This window comes from Anopheles coustani, chromosome 3, assembly GCF_943734705.1.
Source record: "Anopheles coustani chromosome 3, idAnoCousDA_361_x.2, whole genome shotgun sequence".
In the NCBI taxonomy this organism is placed as follows: domain Eukaryota; kingdom Metazoa; phylum Arthropoda; class Insecta; order Diptera; family Culicidae; genus Anopheles; species Anopheles coustani.
In genome coordinates this window covers 73,596,003-73,617,909 of record NC_071288.1, presented here as the reverse complement: position 1 = coordinate 73,617,909, position 21,907 = coordinate 73,596,003, and positions in this window count along the sequence as shown.

Genomic DNA, 21,907 nt, shown 5'->3' with positions numbered 1-21,907 from the left:
GTACCAACCCCCTCGCTTCCTACGCCGGCAAACGCTACCGGTTCGAAGCCGATGCGGATCTAATTTAATTCTTTTCTCACGCGCCGCGAGGTCAAGTATACAAAAAAAAAGCAAACGCCCAAGAGAGAACCAAGAACCAGGGCGGCGGCCAGATTGGAGGCGCCCGTCTTTTCGTTTCTTTCGATTCGTTTTCCCCCAGCGGGACACGGGACGCAACCCAAAACAGTGAGGTGGTACGCAAACCCAACACCGAGTCGAGCGCCTATACCCGAAGGACGGCGACGAAGAGGTCCGGTGTCGAATAAACCGGTTCGCACCTCGCAGATGGGGATGCGCGGTGCAATCGTCAACCGGGAGTTGGAACCAGAGCAGGTCCGCCTCGTCCACGGTGGCACATGGGACCGAGGAGGGGGGAGGGGTTGGTAGCTCACACGACAGTTTCGTCGATATTCCGGCTGGGTGATGTCGGGATTTCGACGGCAGCCACGTTTCAGTGCTTAGTCCGGAGGGAGATGTGCGTGAGATATGGTAGGTAACATGAGCCTAGTGCCGCCAGACACCCATACTGGACGTGGTGTGTGTGGTGGCTCACAAAAGCTGGAACTAGACCCGTTTCTAATAAATAAAATTGTGTCACGTTAGGAAGCGTAGCATAAAGAACAAAAACCTGCCACGATACAACAAGCACAGAATTTCAATATTGAGCTGTCAAGGGAGTTGCTCATGTTATGCCAAAGGTTCTAGGAAGGTGTTACATATTTTAGACCAAGCCTAAAGTCTGAAAAACTCACCAATTTTACTTCAACGAACAAACTCTTGAATGTTACGTCCAGATTTATGCAGAATATAGCCAAAGACAGAAAAATATTCTTTCAAGAATCATCAAAGATCTTAAGATCTTCCAAGGTGTTGAAATCTGGCATCTTCTTCTACTTGGCGAAACGACCATCTTCGGTCATGCCTACCCCATGAAGGGCTTACAAGACCTTTTCCCTTAGAGTACGTGGATAGTCAGTCCTCTCGTACAGGGGAGGGTCCGGTCTTTGGGTTGGGATTCGAACCCACGCCGTCGAGATGAGCATGAATCCACAATTGTTAGCTCTAAAGATCTGGTATATAACCAATACACTTAAACCTTAGAGGGCAATCTCTTCAACTAGAAAACATTCACCTTGTGGAAACTAAGCCTATTAGGCGTTCAAATGTTTCAGAAACTATGTAGGAGCCTTTCTTCTCTACCCTCTCATCCCCATTTATCTCTACAGGCTGTTGACAGTTTTGAATATGTAAATTTTCCAACATACAAGTGGCACCGGCAAGCGATAGTGCAGAGCGGCGGAAAAGGTAAATTACTTCGCACTCGCGCTCGATGTCTGCGCTCACCGGAACTGCGTGGCTTCGAAGGGCATAATCGCAGACACGCACCACGTGCCCAAAGGGAATTCCGTAGAGAAAGGGTCGCTCTCGGAAAGTTGTTGTCGCAATGTGGGCTTCCAGCAAACATGAGATCTCCCACCTATCTTTCTCCGGTAGGCCTACAACAGCGCGATTGGATTTCCGATGGTGGAGATATAGTTTTCCCCATTCGGTGCAGCATTTACAAACTTTTTCCTCTTAGGAGAGCAATACAATAACGCAAGGCGAATGAAACACGGCCGGCGTAACAGTGGCCCGTGGCCGTTGTAGTGGCGAAATTTCCCTTCCCAGATGGAACTATTTTGGTCATAATTTTCAAAGCCGGAAACCACAGATTGTGGAAAGCAAAGCAGAAATTGAACACCGACACCGACGAATAAAAACAACACCCCAAAAAACCGTTTACGTGACACACGATGTAACGTTTCCGAGTGCATGTGACACTACTGCAACACTTTCCCTCCGGAACAGAAAATAGACATTAAGGCCCCGAGTTTTCCCAAGCCACCCAAAGAGAGTTCGTGGCGGAAGGAGGTGTATAAGGTCGAAAAATGGTTTTCCTCCATTTTACGATCATTGTTTCTTTTCTCCCCCCTTCTCTGGTTTTAGATACCGATAGAACCACCATCACCCGCCCAGGGAGCAGCGCATTGGGGCGTTTTAGCCGATTTGAAGTTGTGTGTTGTCTTAATGGTTATGGGTTTCGGGGGTTTCGTTTTTTGGAGCCGGTACAGAACTGCGAGCCAAGCACACATGGGAAAAGTTTCCCACCCGAAAACCGACGCTGGCCCGATTGGGCGGAAGAGTGACATGGTGAATTTTGGGACCCTGAGGGCACATAGTCCACAAGCCAGCCAGCCAGCCAGCGCCCCTGTTGTTGTTTGCCAGCGGCGATAAAACAGACACTGACCAAAACTCACTTTCGATCGCCGCTCGGCCAGAAGAAAGAGACGTGCCGAGCTTTTGAGATTTTTCGCACACAATCGCAACCGAGAGACGATGCCCAAATTGGAAGCATATCTTGCTGGAAAGGCGAAAGTTTGTTGGGAACAAAAAAGAACAGCAGCAAATGCCAACCCTGCAAGTGTCCGCATTTCCCCGACGGTCGAACGCTGCTGATGATGAGCAGAAAATGATTGCCAAAACGTAGTGACAGCCGACAAGACGGCGATGATGCACATTCCCATCCACAAGTCCAACGGCACACAAACGGCGATGGTTCGGTAAGTCTTCCGCACGAAAGTGAAAAAAAGGAAAGAGTAAACCAAACACGCGTTCACTTTTACCAAAATATGAGAAGTGTACTTTCGTGCCCCAATCACAAAACCAAATCAATCTTTTGAAGTTGTTTTCCTACCAGACTCGATGGCGCTTACTTTTCGTCATATAACGCTAGCACTTGAATGTGTTTGTCATTATTTTATAACTTCTGACCTTCTATCTATCTAGTCTAAAGTAAATATTTTCAATAATATTTGAATTCCATAGCATGGGAACACTGCTATTTTCAATTTCTAAAAACTAATCTGAGATTCAGCCGATCGATTCCTTTTCATTCTCACAAAAATAGGTTCACTCGTTAAGAAACAAACGACAGATTTCAATTCTTTTCCGAAAATTGGTTTTCCATCCCGTGTGCTGGTGCCAGATACCTAGATGCTTATCTACCATCTGCTACGATACTCAGAATACAGTTACCAGCAGCCACAGTCACACATACAAGCCAGAAACGACTGATAAGAAATTAAATGATTTTTTTCCAGCCAAGAGTAGTTGCTTATCGATGCTGATATTGCCAAGAGTATATCGCTAGTTAAATTTTCAATTTATTTAAAGCGTTAAAGAAACGATAAACCGGAACTGTCTTGTGAAGTAAGAAAACTTACAGAACTCTCTGCTATGATGATTATCTTCTACATTCCAACAAAACCGATGCATAGCGAAGGGAAACTGTATCCGAGAGTAGCTGTGGAAGGTGCCGGAAGCATAACGACCGGAAAAGGAACCACGCGTTGCGTTGTCTTTGGATGGCGTTATATTACTCCCAGCATTCATAAGTAGTTGCATCTGTTATGCGATGATGCATCACTGTTTAACGCGAAAAAATGGAATGTAGAAAGTATGATACTTTCCACAACCACAAACATCGGGAAACCGTAATGGCAGAATCGTCACCAGCGTCATTGATGGCTCTTGTTCGCTGGAAATGACAGATTCCATCCATCAGCAGGGTAAACGAGCACGAGCGCACCCGGAAGCGGAGAAACTTCATCTCGAGACAGAGATCCCTTTTGAAAGAAGAGTAATAACTATGATGTGATGAAGACGGTCAGACGACGTAGTTGACTCATACCGAAACACCTGCTCTGCCCTTTAGGCTAACCCACTGGTATGACTAACACCGGACACTAATGATGATAGCATAGCCTGATTCATGCGTTTATTGCAATGTAAGGAGTTGTAAAAAGTTTTTTAACGTTATTTATTAAAATAAATGAACAAATTGGATGTAAAAGAAAACTATTAAATATAACGTTTGCATTAAAAAAAAAAGATAAATTTTCATCAGTGATAACAAAAAAGTTAACCAAGCTAATTGAATGAAGTAAATTTTAATGTAAAGTTACATGTTTTAAGTACGTTTAAAAAAATATTCCGACGGCCAGTAAAGGCATAGTCGACAAAACCAATCCAGCACGCCGGAAGTCTTGATAGGAAGAACAGCGACTTTGTGCAAATCACTCTCGCTGGTTTTCAGCCACGATACAGCCTTTTACGATGGATAGCATAAGTTGAAACGCGTTGAACGCCTTTGTAAACTCCGTTATCGCGTCTGGAAACCGGAATATGACATCTTGCAATCCTTCATCGCGTTTGTTACCTTCATTAATGATTCTTTAAACTCGAATATGATATTTGTAAACTTCATTATCGCCCTGTCAGATTGGATGCCGGTTTGTTTTGGGTTTCATAGATGCAAATTGTGTACACATACATATATAGTCAACCATTTGAAAAAGACGTTACTGTTCACAAATTGTATCCACGCTGTGAATCAATTATTTTAAACGATTGAACGGTTCTATTGAATATCTGTTATGGAAATGGTATATTGTGGTATACACAAATCATAGGAGGGCCCATAGAAACGGAAATGTAAAATATAAATAGCTTTCTTAGACTAGATGGGGTATCACAGATTTCTCAAAATAAACGCCCTAGTCCCTGCTCTTGCCCTTTGGTGTCCCCACACAGCATACACCTACACGTAGTGCTACATAGGGGCGGGCGTCTGGCTATCGAGCCGTGGTTCTACTTATCTAGCCCCTATTAGGCCTCGTTTCCGTTTTTTTGTTTAAGCATTCCCGCGCTGGGATCGTTCTCTCGCACGGGATACCTGGCGCTGGCTTGCATTTCTGTGGAGGCGTCTTGCCTCTCGCAGGCTTCCCTCGGCGTCGTCTAGAGCCACTTGCGCCGCGTCCTGGTGCTATGGGGTTGCGTCATGAAGCCGCAGACGCGCCAGGTTGCGTTGCATGGTGCTGGCGTAAACCCCGGTTGGCATCCGCTGTTGGCGTCGTCGGAGTAGCCTGCTGTCCAAAAGCTGCCTTGCTCTACGCCGGAAGGCCAACCGCGTGTCCGGGTCCATGGCCTGGATCCTAGCCTAGTGGGGTCACGACCGAACCTGCTCGTTCTCGCTCGATCTTGGGCCGCTGCCCGTACCGCTGCTTGTTCCGTTGCTCGCCGCCTGGCCGCTGCCGTCTGCCGCTAAGCGATGGCTTCCCTCTCGGTGGTCCAGAGCCGCTGGAGCTCGGAACAGATGATTCTTGCTGCCTCCTCCAGTCGAACCCAGGCCTCCGTGCTATAGAGCAGGTGTTCGTGCATGTTGTCGGCGGTAACGGTTGCCAGCCCATGTCCAGACAGGAGCCGCTCGCGCACCCCGGCGAAACGGGGGCACTGGAACAGCACGTGTTCCGGCAACTCCTCGGCGTCAGGGCAGGCCGGACAGCCCGGGGATTGGGTAAAATTTTTGGCTGCGAGATACTGGCGGAAAAAGCCGTGCCCCGTCAACACCTTGGACAGGTAGAAGTTTACCCGTCCGTGTTTCCGGGCCATCCACCGCTCTACATCATCCGGTAGCTCCAGCGGACGAAAGCTTTCTTAGACTCGTCTTCGAACAATGAGGGCTCATTCAGAAAGCGGTAGGTTTGTTCGTTGCTTGTTGATTTCATCAAATCCCGTCGTTGCAGTGAAAGTTGCTGTTCATCGTCTTGAGCTGACACCATGCTTGTTTTCACATATGCACCCAGCAGGACCAGTGCCTCCAACGTGTCATTCTTTTCCAGTTTCAATGGGGAATAAAAGGCCAATTCACTACTCCTCAGTGGGCAAATTAATCCTGTTCCTCCTTCGCTGAGCTTGTTTATCATGGAATCTGAAATTCTCACTTGCAATTACCTTCACCGCAGCACATCTAAGCTTACTAGATTGGTAAGAATAAATCTTACATTTCCGTTTCTATGGGCCCTCCTATGATTTGTGTATACCACAATATACCATTTCCATAACAGATATTCAATAGAACCGTTCAATCGTTTAAAATAATTGATTCACAGCGTGGATACAATTTGTGAACAGTAACGTCTTTTTCAAATGGTTGACTATATATGTATGTGTACACAATTTGCATCTATGAAACCCAAAACAAACCGGCCTCCAATCTGACAGGGCGATAATGAAGTTTACAAATATCATATTCGAGTTTAAAGAATCATTAATGAAGGTAACAAACGCGATGAAGGATTGCAAGATGTCATATTCCGGTTTCCAGACGCGATAACGGAGTTTACAAAGGCGTTCAACGCGTTTCAACTTATGCTATCCATCGTAAAAGGCTGTATGGCGTTTTATGGGAGTTAAGGGATCATAAAACATTTTAAATATACTGTAACAAGCTTCAAAAGCAACATAAAGTACCATGGTTTTTACCACTCATCGCCGTCTGGCTCTGAATAATCTTTGGTCACGTGATCCGCGATAAAGCTGGATGTTTTACCACACAATCAAACGTAGAGGGTTTAATGGTTTCGCCACGGCGGATTCTATTTAAATGATACAGTTGTCCAACTTGTTCTAAATTTAAAAGGAAGTTGTTGAAATTTGTCTTTCTTTTCTTTATGCAAACGTTATCCACCAAATCCTTGTTGAAATAATCATTTAACTAAACAGAATGCTTGGCAAAACACCTTAAACATGTCTCAACATCAGAAAAGCCGTCAGAGGTAGTCCCTTTCTAACGAAATGCGTAAAAGAATCCACTAGTAATAACAGTCAATACAGTGGGGCCCAGGAAAAATATTTCTATTTGAAATATAATCTAGAGTAAAGAAACTTATTATGAATACAATCGTACCAATTTGAATGAGGTTATTATAGAACCAGATTAAAAATAAAAAGATTGAACTAGCGAGAGGTGAACAAAGAATCCACAAGCAACTTGTTTTTATAACTGAAAATGAAACTGAAGCACCTTGTTTTTATAACTGAACCCGAATCAATCATTTAAATTGACGTAAAATAAATTCAAGACGGAAATCCTAAAGCTTTATTGGGAAATAAAATAAAAATGATCCGCCGTAAAGATGTAAAATAGCCATATTTACGACGCCAAGCATCTGATTTAGCTGATGGCAAAATTTATTTATTTATTTATTTATTTATTTATTAAAAAATTCAACGGACTACGCGGTCCCAGTGAATGTCTTAAGAACTAAATTTACAAAAATCACATCTTAATCTAACGTAAACTGCGGATCAGCAAGAAGCCTGGCTTTGAAAGTGTCAATAGATATGTTAAAGTCAAATGCTGGATAAGCTTTGTTAAATGCTCTGCACATGGCGGTCATTGGTGCGAACTGAGCGTAACGCGTCCTACTAAATCTAACCCTTAAAAACTCAGTGGTCCGCAATTGTCGGTATGGTGCATTATGGCGGTTGTGGTTTGCGGTTGCGAATGTCAATCCGTGCCAGTAGTAGACGATAGAAAGTGCAAGTGCCGCAATCAACTAAATTCACCTTTTACTAAGGCTGGCCTAAGGAAGAAGACTAACACAGGTAGTACCCGCTATGTGATTTAGCTGGATTTATTGCACTTTTATTTCTGGCACATCGGGGAGCCCCAGACAGTCGCTTCCTTCCGGACTAAAGTACGCTATTATCAACTTTATCATCGTCCGTGCCTTTATTTACACTGCGCTGAACTCGAAAGGGACCCAAGTCTAGACGAAACCGGGTTGGGAAAAAAAAACTTCCTCCACGTAGAGGGAGGCGACTTCCTGTCATGTTTACCGCCATGACTCCCCGCCAAGTACTTCCACCTGGTGGTAGAATTTAAAGGACGGTGGCGCACGGTGGATCTCCACCATCTCCGGTTCCATTGGGGTTTCTTATTTCTTATGGCTAGGTTTAGCTGTCTCTTCAGCAGTTGGATGCTGTTGATGTCATCGCATTCGTTGTACACAGACAAAGATACAAACACACTCACACATAGACGGTTCACTTGTGCTTCGATGCACCCGCGATGCACCCGGCAGATAACACACGCCCCTTTGACGGAGATAGCCGTCAACACTGGGAATGTTTTCCTCTCCCATCTCGTCCGTAAACCTCCCCCCGGGAATCGACCTTCTCCGGACAAACGTTTCCCCGTTCTAAGTATAGAAAAGACGGATAGACATTTCGGTGAAGCAGTCGCTGAAAGTCGACTTCCGCCCGCGCGGCGACCGGCGCCGGCTCGATCGAGTGACTTTCACGTGGGCCGGGGTAAAAAGAGTGCCCGAGACCCCAATGGACGGAGGAGCATTCGGAAATTAGACAAAGCGAAAGCCGCGAGACTGCTAGAAAGTTTTCCATTCCGTGTGTTTCGGTATGTTTTCTTTTCCCTTCTCTCGTGGGGTTTTCTCCCGTCTTTCTCTCCAGGACAATTCTGGCCACAGAAGATCCACGTAAACACGGTTACGGTTAAAAATTTGTCACTCACGCAGAGGGCCATTTTTTCGGCACTTTCCGGTTTCCGGTATGTTTCTTTTTTCATTTTTTTTATTGTCAACACAGATAAACGGCCAACAACAAATTGCTGCAGCGCGCATACGATCCCGCACGAGAAGAGGTCTAATTTTATAGTTCCTCCACACCATCCGCGGCGAAACGCGGGAATGGGATGGGTTTTTCGTCTGTTGGGACTTTGTGCCCGTCGTGTGTATACACACCTTGACATTGATCGCAGAGTTTGTTTAGTGCTGCGTGGGTTTGCTTAGCTAAGTGCTTTTGTGGCGCGGAAGGCCGTGCTCTAATTTGTACCGCAAACAGACGGTCGCGATGAAAAAGTGCATGATTCAAATGGTGTACGAAGAGGGAAAAGAGAGTCAAGTTTGGTTGCGGAGGAAAGGTGATTTTAAATGTTGAAAAATTTCCTACTCGTAGTGTAAGGAAAAATAAATTATTTGCTTTCTACTTTTACGCATACTGCATCAATAGGAAAGCTACTGACAAAGACATCTTTTCAAATGTTGCTAATTAAATCACGTTCAACCGGATGCTATTCGAATGTTCAAAATCATATAATTTCAACACGTATTCTTCATTTACTTGGCAGTTTATCCTAATGCTGATGATAATGCATAATATTAGCTGATGTAAATGCATCGTAAGCATTTTGTACCTTTTTTAAATATTAACTAAATACCTTAGTGTCTTTGTTAATTCTAGAAAAGGCAACGGAAGGAAGCAGTTTTACATGGCAAAGAACATATCATGATTTTTCTATGTTTTAACATCACTTACACACCATTTGTTGAATCTATAACATCATCTCGCGGTGACAATAATTTATTCCCGACCCTTTTATTCCCAGACCGAAACTATTCGCTACTGCTTAGAAAATTTATATTACATTCAACTGCCACACTATCACCAGCGAACTTTTCGCGTTTAAGATTGTCCCATCAAGTGGCGAAGAAGCAAATGAAATATTCACACCCCAGGTCCCTTGGCCCCGCACTCGGCAATCGGCTGTCAGGCAGTTATTCCTAGCACAATGACGTAATGACGTCGTAAAGGAGAGAAAATGAGTCGCGCACGTTCTCGGTCGGCAATTGCCATTTTGCAAAAATGTCCAAGTGTTTGAAAGCATCCGAGCGACAGCCGGGAAAAGTAATCATTCATTCTGCAAACGAGGAGGGCAGGTGGGTGGAAGGCGATCGTTAGCTGTCGCCGACCACTCCTCCTGCTCCTCCTCCTCGTTCGTTATCCATCGACCGGGAGTCGATAAAATTCGCCGCACATTTGTCCCTGCAATCACACACCATCTGTGGAGTGACCGTCAACTTCAACAACGGGAAAAGTCTTATCAGCTATCGGGCACACATCGCGAGACATGACAAATTGTTGCAGGCCACACACACACACACACACACACACACATCGCCTTCGATAAGATAGGACGATAACGGGGGAGGGGGCGGCGACAGTCAATTGCTTCGCTGGCGACATTGCTCCTATTTGTTTACGTGATTTTTTTCATACATACATTTCTTTCGGTTCCTTCAGCAAACGACGAACCACCATCAAGTTCATCAATGTGTTATCGAGCCGATATCTTATCGAGTTCGGTGTACATCGGTATATGCCAGCTGGTTTTGCCGGGAAATAAAAATAACCATACTTTTATGATTTAAACCACCACCGGGAAGGAAGTATTATGCAAAGCTTTCAAACTCCACACTGCAAAAACCTCATACCGCACCAAATTCCAACACTTAAAAATTCAATCAGAAGGTCAAGAAAACACCATCGGAGCTACTTTCCGAGCGTATTTTGTGTATCCGCCTGCACAAATAAACAGCTCATAATTTTCGACACCCTTTTATTTCGCTCCGCGTAGCTAGAATTAGATCGGGCGATTTATATTTCCTCGGTCCCTCTTTCCCCCAAAATGGCGGTATGTCCACTCGGGCAACCAAAAATCGGCCAACCCTCTCCATTTCGCCAACGATGACCGTACATCATCACCACCATCATCATCATCACCATCCTCCATCGTCATCCATCTTCCAAGAAACGATCCTGCAGGAGTAGAGTAACAAATAAATTCTCACGTCCCTCACTCGGGCGTTCTGTAAACAATGCCTCAACACAAATATCAAATCAAGAATTGCATCCCACATGCTAAGTAGCTGCTCGTTTTGTTCGGCTCGCCACGGGAGCGATTCTCAAAATAGATATGAAGGAGAGCAAAAAGATGCTGCGTTTGTCCTTGCGCAGCCCCAAACACTGAAAACTACGGTTCGCAATCTTATCAAAACAAACGGGAAGGCTGCCATCAAACCGGCCTATCGTTAGCATTTCGAACACAAAGCCTAACACTTGCAGTAAACAGAAACTATTCTCGAATCGAAAGGTGAGTTTTCGTCAAGAAAAAACAAAATGCAAAGCCTCCGTAAGCCATTCACAACGCGTCGGTGAATGTGACAGCGGCTCGACAGCAGCCACGGAAACAGCAGCGACGCCCAACTGACAGCTCGACTGACAACAACAGCAGAAGGACGCGCGACTGGCCGGTGGATGTTTTGGAATTCGACGGTTGACGACGAACCACGAGAGCGGGGATGAGGAGGAGCGCAACCAACGGGCAGGCAGGCAGGCAGCATGCTCGAATATGGCCGAATTCCACAGCATGACCTCAGCCCGGGCCACCAGCCAGCCAGCACCAGACGAAGACCTTGAGCAGAAGGCGATCGGGGGGTGAAGATGTTCGCCTAACGGAACGCAAGAGCGAGGGAGGGTTTGGAGGAAGGAAGGTTTTGGGTGAAAAATGGACTCACAAATCAAATGATATTTTTCTTGTCCGCCCGCCCCGATGATAAACCAGGAAGGGTGTGAAATTTTTTGAATGGAGGAACGATTTTTGTACAAAAAAAATACACAATCCCAAACATTCAAGATTTATTATTTTATGAAAAATGATTAACAAATATAAATAAGTTTGATGGAAAAATGGTTTATTATTAGCAAAACCACTTCAATGAAACAGTTATTTAAACAAATAACAACACATTCATTAGCTAAACCAAAGCTTGCAATGTTTATATTGATCAGCTACCGTATATAAACCGACTGAAAAATAAAAGGCGATAATTACCCGCAAACGATCGTTCGAAATACGCGGGGTAAGATAATAAATCGAACAACTGCTGGATACAAAAAATTAAAACAAAAACCAACCAAATCTACAAACCTCCAAAGTGTTACGCGATAGAAAAATATTGGTATGTGTGTTGACAACAAGATCTGGGAAGGATGGTTTCCCAGCCGCAGATCCACACCATCATCATCCACCGAGATGTACTGTTTGCACGACAAATTAGATTCGCTGAGAATTGAGTGGAAGAAAAATATCCTCGTTGAGAGGAGACCGTAAATGTAAGCCCCGTGTATGCAAAACACATTCAACACCTTTGCCAGCGGGTGTTTGCCACGTAGACGTGTGGTATGCCGCGAAGTGATTGGCAAAACGGGAAACTTTTCATTCAATAAAATTAGCTACACACACACACACTGTGAGTAACAGAGCGATAGGATGGTTACATTTTTTGTTATAAACTGATCGATGGAATGATAATGATAATGCTAATGGCGATGGTTTTCGATACACGACACTTGTGTAAACAACGCCTAATGGATTTTATTGCCTCAAATTACCACCGAAACCATATACCACCAGGAAGTAGCAGTACTTATATACACAATAAAGCGATAGGAATTCGAAGCCGGTGTCATGATGCAGAAACTCTTAACAGGGATTCGAACCGCAAAAGAGTGAATCAGTGAGCAAAAGAGTTACTTGTCGCCGCAATGATTTCCAAAAAGCGATTGAGTCACAAATAGAGATTCTAATCTCAAATAGGGATCGAATCCGAAGTGCGAATAAAAAAGTTACTAGTCGCCAGAGACTTGTGGGGAGCCCATGGCGCAACGGTGGGGGGCGCTCGAATCTCGAGTCTGGCACCTCCCGGTATTACGAACGGCTGACCACCAATTTATAATATACCGTCTTTCGGTCACCTAAACTCTCTTCGGAGAGAGGCTAGAAGACGGATGCAATCTTTCAATGCAATGAAATAAAATTTGACACTTCTGCCAAACATGACAGAGTCCCTGATTGGAATTCGATTCCCTTGTTCGGATAAAAATCTCGGTGGCTACTAATAACTCTTTTACTTACTCTTCGGTTCGAATTACTACTTCATATTAGAATCCTTCCTTGGGATTCAAATCGCTGTGGCGACTAGCAATCGTTTCAAGAGTAACTCACTCACTCATCCTTACTCAGTACGCACATCACTAGTTGGAAAGATGAAATATACGTTAAAGGATGTTAAATTTACTAAAAAGATGCAGACTAATGGAACACAATCAATTTAGGTGTTAGTTTATTTACAGCGCAATAGAAGCAGAGAAAAAAACTTTGAACAATTATTTATAAACTAATCAATCCTGTGACCTCAAAAACACACTTCGATTAAACCACTTCACACATGTGGGAGGTTAAATTTCAAGCGAATAATCGAGACGCCACTCATGAATGAGCCAGGCGGCAGCAGACAATCATGAATAAAATAAAACTATTTGCCTACACAGCCACAGGCCACTACGGATCGTATGTTTTCGGGAAACATATTCAAGCCCGAGCAACCGGGAGGAGGGAATCAACAAAGGAAGAAGACGGGAGAAAAATCCCCACTCGCCAGGCAGGCAAACGCAGCAAATCGATCGAAATTAAATTCGACTCAATTAAAACGCCATTTTCAGCAATAGGAGAGCACAACGGAATAGGCCGGGCCGCATAGGTTCGTTTGCAGCTGATGAACACCACACACGAGTGGACGGGACTGTAAAACCATTAGTGTATGACTAAAGAGTAAAAAAACCAACACACACACGGACGAGAATATTCAATGCAGAAAAAAAGAGGTATTCAACCGTACGTTTGCTAACAAGGTTAGAGAAACCTTCAACCGAAATCAACCTACGGAAAAATCTTTCCTCCCCGATTGAAGCCTCTTTTCCGCTAGAAAACCTACCTAAATCTTGCCTCTACAAGTCACTTCGGCCTTACACGTGACATATTTCCATCAAATCTTGATTCTTCACGGGGGTGGTGTGGTGTAGTGGGAGGATTGCATTGTATTCCATCTGGCGAAGGTGGAATTATTGTGTGGGTAATTTTTGTTGCTAAATCAAGTAACCTAGTTTTTTTTTCAACTCGTCTTATTATTATTACAGTCAACATCAATTTACCTCAATTAGAACCGTTTCATATCAATCGCCCGCCGCAACTTCCGCTCAAGTCCATCGAACCAGCTGACGATAGCAGAAACAGGCAGAACACCATATGATCATTAATTTGATTGACTAGCAAAAATAAAAAAAACCCTTCGAATCAGCTTCACAATCAAATGTAACCGCCAAATGAAGAGAGTTGCATGCAATTGAAGATATAAACATTAAAAAAAATGTCAGGAGTAAATTGCCCTTAGCTAGACACGCAAACAAAGCATGTACCATATAAAATCACACACAGTGTCAGCATTAGAAAGAAATACGTACTTTGAATCTCTAGTGTAGGCACAACTAATATCTAAAAAAGCCACCGTTAATCGTACAAAAGATACTCTGCAGTCGTTTTAATACTATTCGACAAATAGATTTCGACATATTTTTTCCTAAACAATATACACCCATACAGAATTTAGCCGAAACAGAGGATTATGTACACAATCTTTTGAGCACACGCAGCTTTAATATCCCCTCGGGGTAACTTGGACAGCGTTGGCCTGGTAAAGCCAAATCCCACATGCCCGATGGCCGTTTCTCCTAGGAGGTAATAAAAATGGCTTTGTGCGCTAAGAACCGATATGGTTCGAGTTTTATGCCATGACATTTGTGACGTGTTCCCTTCCCACACATATGTTGGTTAGGAAGTAAGAGTTGTTTTTTTTTTGTAATGTAGTTCAAAGTAGTGAAAATAACTTAAATCTTTTTGATTGTCTAAGATAAAGACGTGGGGTGTTATTCGATTTTCTAGTGCCATCAGACCGAACACACACTTTTCAAAAATCACTCATAATCCTATAAAATATAACGTAATAATTTAACGAAACACATGCCTGACATTCTTCCCTCGGTTCGAAAATGCATTTTACACTTACGCTGCCACATCTTACTCTAACTCTGATTTAAAACGTTTGAACGTTGCAGACAACAAAGCACAATATATTCGAACGCTGAAAAGAAACTGCCGGACACGAAGACATTCCAACATCGAGTCGCAACCTCAGACGGAACGAACCGCACCAGCTGCATCGACCAGAAGGCTCCGGACCAAAATAATGATCTCAATTAATTTGCTTCGATAGAGATCCGAAACGTGCTGGGATTTTTTTAGCATAAATTGCCATGTTTAAACTTGTATGACCCTCGCATAGACGAGCGCCACCAGGCGGGTTTGGAGTGTTCTGTAAAGTGTCCTAAATCTCAATGACTCTATGGTATCGAGACAAAGAAAAGTCGACCCCGAGTGGGGAGAAAATAATACCTCGAACCGGGTGAGGACAGAACGTTGTCTTACATGGAGCCGGCAGCACCACGTCACGTCATGGAGGCAATGCGGATGTCTGTGATTTTCTCGAAAGTTTTATTTGACTTCCGTGTGGAAAATTAATGAAGGGAAAAATCGCAACCAGTCGGGCACGAAATAAAGTCACGCAACCTCACCGGCGTGTGACGCCACCGGGATTGGAAAAAGGTTCAGGTTGGGAAGTTTTTTCCTAACTTTTGTGGCATTTAAAACAAAGATTTCGGCGAAAATTAGCACCGTTTGTTTTGGTACTGGGCGGTCGCTCATACAAAGACACGTTGCGGTGAATAAAAATATATGTCATTTATTCAATTTAAAATGCATTTAAAGGACAATGAATGCGTGCAAGTGGCAATAAATCATTAGTTAAGGCGTTCTACGGTACGATGACACTTTTGCTACGTGTCATTTGCACATGGCGGTCCTTTCAGAAATTGCCAAATATTATCCAAACATTTCACACATTTCGCACTGACTCTAATGGCCGACTCAGACATGCCAACTGTTTGCAGTACGCTTTGCTAGCCGAACGATTACTCGCTAGATGAAATTTCGAATGATTTATGGTGTACCGGACAGCATTTAAAAAAGAAAAATTCGTAGCTATCAATCAATGAAGCATTCGAAGCTAGAAAATCTTTGCATGAGCAGGAAAGAGGTTAGAGATGGGAGATTTATCACCGTGCAATGTTTGTTGACACATTCCCAGATGCATATGACGTTTTGATTGCATTTCATAACCCAAAAGCGCTTCGAGGATGGTAACATTTCGCAGGAATGTACATTTTCCTAATTATTTTCTACTGTTTGTTAGCATACTTAAAAATCACTTTGAGAATGTTTTCTATCATGCAGTTGGTTAGGAAGAAAATTTAACGTTTAATAGTTACTATAAAATTCTTAAATTATTGTGTAGAAGTGAATACTACAATGGATTTCAGTATTACTTTTGCACAACAACCACCTTATAACCTTGAGGAACCGCGACAAAGAAAATGGTTTCACTTGAATGCTACTGATCCATCAATCCAATAAGCCGTAGCAAATTCTGCCTTGGAGCAACCTTCGATAACACGACCTTGAAACCCTCCCAGGCCCGATGGGAAACCATCGTTCAGGCCCATGTCCACTATTCCGCACCATAACAAATCCATCTTCTTATCGCACATTCCACGCACGACACACTCAATCTTGAGAAAGTGAATGGGGAGCCGATTTGAACGCGATTCTAGCGTTGTGTACACCCCTCTTTTTCATGATCCATCAAACGTGCCCTTCGAGGTACAAAAAGGCTACGGTCAGAACGATAAGCTAGCTTACTGCCGGCAGTAAGAGTAAGAAGAGATAGTAGTCGCTTGGTTTAATGTTTCATATGCTCGAGTTTTCGTTTGAACCCACGTGCTTGTGCCTTGTAAGCCGTCGGATCATACAGGCAAAACAAATGCAAATACAACGTCCCACACACCTATTCTCGCACTCAACGTCTTACAATCGACAAAGTTTTCCATCGTTTCTTCACATGACCACCACCGTCATGTCGATGGCACGTGTGGAAGGCGAGAAAAATGTACGCCACAAGTATCTTGTAAGGTGCGGGAAAATCAACCTATTTTTCCAACATACCAGGTGATGATACTGTTTGTTTTGGAGGAGTACACTACATGCAGCTAATGGTAACATTTTATTTCCAATATCGCTTCGAGTTTTCATGAGTCTTTTCTTCAAGCCACAGGTTCACCGTATCCCGAAGGTATTTACGATATTTACGGACATCAGTAAAAGATCCCCCTTTTTTCAATGCTTATTTCGCCAACCTACAAAAACACAATTAAAAGAGGCCATTGCATTATCGAATCGCTATTTACCGGCAACTGATAATGTTGATAGCTTAAGTCAAACATGAACTCATTGAATCATCATCGGTATTTATTGTGCTCGTAAGCTTACGTACCACACGTCATGCAGTGTACAACACGTCATCCAGTGTACCGTTCTTCAGCGTTAAATTGACATTATAAATATCGATTAACGATTCTGTTGCACATTGCCAATATCGTATCGAACTAATATTTGATCCAAATTCTCGAACAGTGTGTTTTATATCAATTTGCTTAAGAATAACAGGCAGTTCAAATATTTTAAAACGCCCAATGATGTGAACCACATTCAGTTAGTTTATGTAATTCTAGATAGCCCCAAAGCGGCTGACGCAGACAGTTCGTTCGAAGAATCGGTAGTATATTTCCTTCAATTGCAAAGAGTTAATTACTTCTATGTTTGCCCTTGAAATTATCTACCCGGTGGATGAGCACAATCGTTGATATTTAACATCAAAGTGATCCCCAGGCCGAACTCTGTACCCTCGCAACGATGGGCCATAGTCATAAAGGCTGTTTTTATTAGATTATTTACCCACACCCAACCGGCCTGACGTTCAAAAAGCACCGAGTGCTTATGCTCATAGCAATACAGTTTCCTAACTATTTAATGGACCCCCACTTAGGCGGTAATAAGCTTCAGCAAAAATTGGGTAGTCACAAATGGTTACGGGCATATCAACACACATCAATGTCTAGTGTGCCAGAAACTAGCCTAACGCAAAGCTAACAAAATTGGACACACTCGTCGTTTCTCGAAGCACAATTAAACCCTCTACCAATTCATGTTTGGGACGGTTTGTCGATAAAATGTTGCTCAAATATTACATGAAACGGCGGAGAAACTTACCCGTTGCCAAAGGAGCTTCACAAAGTTGACTGCGACGATGGGAAAGCCCCAAGGAAAAGTGTCTTTTCACCAGATATTTGCACTATCCCTGGAGTATTTAATTTCTACCTTCCGTGTCCAACGTTACCAACGACGACTGTTGGCAGGGTACAGGATAACGAACAGCTAAATAGGACCAGGAGAATGCATTCCAAGTGCTCTCTGTTGTCTTCTTCGACACCTTGGCGTCTTTGAGGGTCGAAAAACGTTCACCGCACACTTGCTGCGTTGACAGGATCAAAAACAGGAACACGCACAATTCACTTACACAACCACATACGCACGCACACATCCACAGGATACGCCTGCTTCGAGCCGGTTTTGTTGATTTACCGCAAGTGCAAAGAGATGACGCAGAGCACCGTAACGGATGTAACGCACCGCTGAGCGGCCGTCATTCCCGCTCCTATTCTTATCAGCCCGATCCTTGGCTTTTTATAGCGGGCGAATGCAAACACAAACCGAGTGTTAGCCGGCTTTCCTTTCCCGGTCGAACCTTCCTGTTTTTTTTTTTCGAACCCTCCCGAGTAGTTTGTTTTTATTTTACCTCGTCGGCACGTTCTCACATCTCGCACACTCGCTTCCTGACGGCGTCAGGATACACTACCAGCTTGGCTCACTACACCACACACGCGTGTGTCCTTTCCCTGACGGAAAGGACCGCTCTCACGAACACAATCAAGAAGATGCTTTCACCGGCTACTTCTGATACTTGTTTACGGCACGCTGCCACCGCCCGCCACCGCTTGCTTCGTTTTCACGACAAATTGCACCACGAAAAACCGCACGCACGGAAGCAGAACCGACTCAATTAGAAAATTAGTCCTTTCGCACAGAAACCACGAGCGTACATTCTTCTCTCGCCAGCTCGCGGCGATTATTTTTTGTTGCCCGTGTGTGCTTGAGGAGATGTGCTGGAAAATGGAAGATAAAATAAACATCAGAGAAGAGCAAAAATAAAAAACAGCGTAGCGGAGAACACCTCTAGGACAAGACGCAGAAAACGAAGCAGAGACATTCGTGCTGGAATTCGGAACGGCTACTAGAACGGCTCACGAGAAGCGAAGCTAATTCGCGCTTGTATTGTGTACATCGGATGTTGGTGCCTGGAGTTTCTCCCCATGAAACGGCAGATGCTACAAAGTCTCAAGTGCAACATACCATCCATCCCATGGGGCATCAGCAGAAACAATACGCATCTCTACTGCCCCTGGTTCGTGGTGAAGTATACACGTTGGCCAACGTCGAATCTCCAATCCGCTGCTGGCCAATGCATTTCGAGTGCAACGCATAATCCATCCTTCCCTGCCTGCGTCAGCCGCCTTCGTTTACATTGTTTTAGTTTTTCTTCTCTCTCCCGTTTCATGTTTCGCTATTTTACGGGATATTTTCGGTATTCCAACAGGGTTAGTTCAACGGCATTGCGTGTTTTTTCTCTCTTGTGTATGTATCGGAATATACGTTGCGGGTCAAATTTCTATCGACAGAAGTCTTCGAATAAGAATAGGACGGTGTTAGGAATATTACAGTGTTAGTACACAATAATGTAATGTGGAATTATTCATTTTAAACATAATTGTGACAGAACGAAACATTTTTCCTTGATGTTCTCAAACAAGGAAACTCGTTCCGATGATGAGGAAGGAAATTTAGCAAGTCGACTGAGCACGGAAAGTCAGCAAAAAAGACGAAATGGCAAATACAATCTTTCTGCGGCACAAAAGAATGTGTGTATGTTCATACGCCACTAATAGCCCACTGTTGCACTATGGGTTCAGAGGTATGAAATTTTAGAACCAAAATAACAGACTAAACTACGAAATTTAATACGTTTTGTGGAAGGCTTTGTTGAATGGCTCAGATCGTACTAATAACACCATTGATTGAAGTAACCAAATATCATTCATTCGGTGTATGTTAACTTTTGGACTTTCATATCCTGATTGGCCACTGTCCATTTGTGCACTGGTGCTGGGCTTTCCGGGCGCGCCACATACACAGTAGCCGCAAACGTAGCACATATATCCACGCGAGCAAAATGTATGAATTTAATGTCCGTGTACACGGCGGGGTGGAGCGCAGCACCTCCTCATTCTCCGCTAGGCTAATGAGTGTTGCTCTTAATATGTTGTTCACGCTCGAAAAACCACCGTCGCACATTCTCGGCCGCAAGGAAAAGCACCAGAAGACAACAACACGGGCGAAAACTTCCGCGCGAGCAACGGGACCCGCCGTGATGGACCGCAAACGCAAGGTTGGAGAACCATTTTGAGGATCGACCGACCCTGGCCAGAAGAAGGCGTGAACCGTGATTCAATACACACAACACGAGAATGCGATGCAGTGGCAGATAAAGTTCGCAAAATTGCGAAGCCCATTCCCTGCTGCTTTCTGATATTGAGAATATGTCCTGAACGCCACAACGCAGTTACATTTTCTTTTGCCCTCGAAATGCACTATCCATCGCCAAGGCAAAAGTTGGTCCCGATCGGTTGAGGATTTCGCCGCAAGTTACAAACGTTATCACGTCATCAAATTTTCCCACACGGCACAAAGCGGCATACGTAGTAGTGTCTGGACGAAGGAGAGGGACGCAAAAATGCTCAGCTACTTTTGGCAACATGTTGTTCGGCACTTTCGTATTTCATTTTGGTTCAGCAAACACGAACGATTGCCAGTGCCTACGTTGTGTTTTCTTTGACGGCTGGGGCTTCCAAAATGTTGTATCGAAGAACGCCACCACTTTCTATCCCACAGTCACCGAAGTACGACGTGGAAATTACAATACCGTCAAAATCACTTTTTCGCAACTAAAATGACAAAATTAGTACTCCACCAACGACGACGTAGCAGTTATGTATCTTGAAGATTAGCAACCTAACATCTATGTATCTTGAACGGCTAGCAGGTGTGTTGGTGACTAGCTTTCTTCGACACGCCATGCCAGCACACACACACACATAAACTCCGTGTCCATGTAATACACTGGCGCCGCATAACAAACACACACAACCAAGAGCAGTGATTCGCTTTAGCGAAACGGTAATAACCGTTCGCGGACGGCAAGGTTAAATTCTTTTCAAACGAACCGGTAATTCAAGGTCGTCTAATCGGTGCTGAATGTAAAAAAATTGCTCCTAAAGCACACGCTTCGCACTCGCACAGCATCAGCATCACTTTTACCGAATGATGCTGCAAGGAAACCCTTTTTTTCTTCTTGTACCAAACACCAGACTGTTGCCACAACGCTGACGATCAAGAAACGATTACACCAATGATTCATTGCTACTCGTTAATGACCAAAATTGTGACTGCCGACATACTTAGATTTATGTTTTTCACCACAGATACATGCACTACCGACGTTCAACCATCACCGCAGCTAAAGACTAACTGGTCGAGTGCTACGCACACAACACACTCCCCGACCCTTTCAACCAGAGAATGTGCGATATGCGTTTGTGTGAGTGACCAACACATCCAACGGAGCGCTGTGATTGGCTACCCGTACCGGTAATTTATGGTTCGGTATTGAGGTTTTGTTCGCGCGAAGGACATTGAATCGGTAATGCTTGTTGCCGTTTTCTTTCTCCCTCGCACAGTCTATTTTCTCAAAAACTAAAAAGATTCAATTGAAAAAATATGACCCAGAAAATTATTTATTTGCCTCGGAGAGATCATTCGTTAAGATTTCGTTTGTATAAATCGTTTAAATACATATGAGCGATGTAAATTGTGCGTTCCACGCAAAATAGCATACAAACATTGACCACATCGCGTGTGTCGGACAAAGATGGCACGTGAAGAACCGCTGTGCTTTTTCTCTGTCACCAGCTGGTCGAACGTAATTCAAATCGGTTACACGGAGAGTTTTTCAAGCAAGCTGCATTGCGTTAAAAATTAAATTTAAAATGTATTTAGTTGCTATTTGATACAAGTTAATAATTAGAATAACACATCAAATTATTTATAAAACTATTGCTATCAGGAATATGATTTTTTTTGTTAGAAAGGAAGTAAAAATGCACTTCT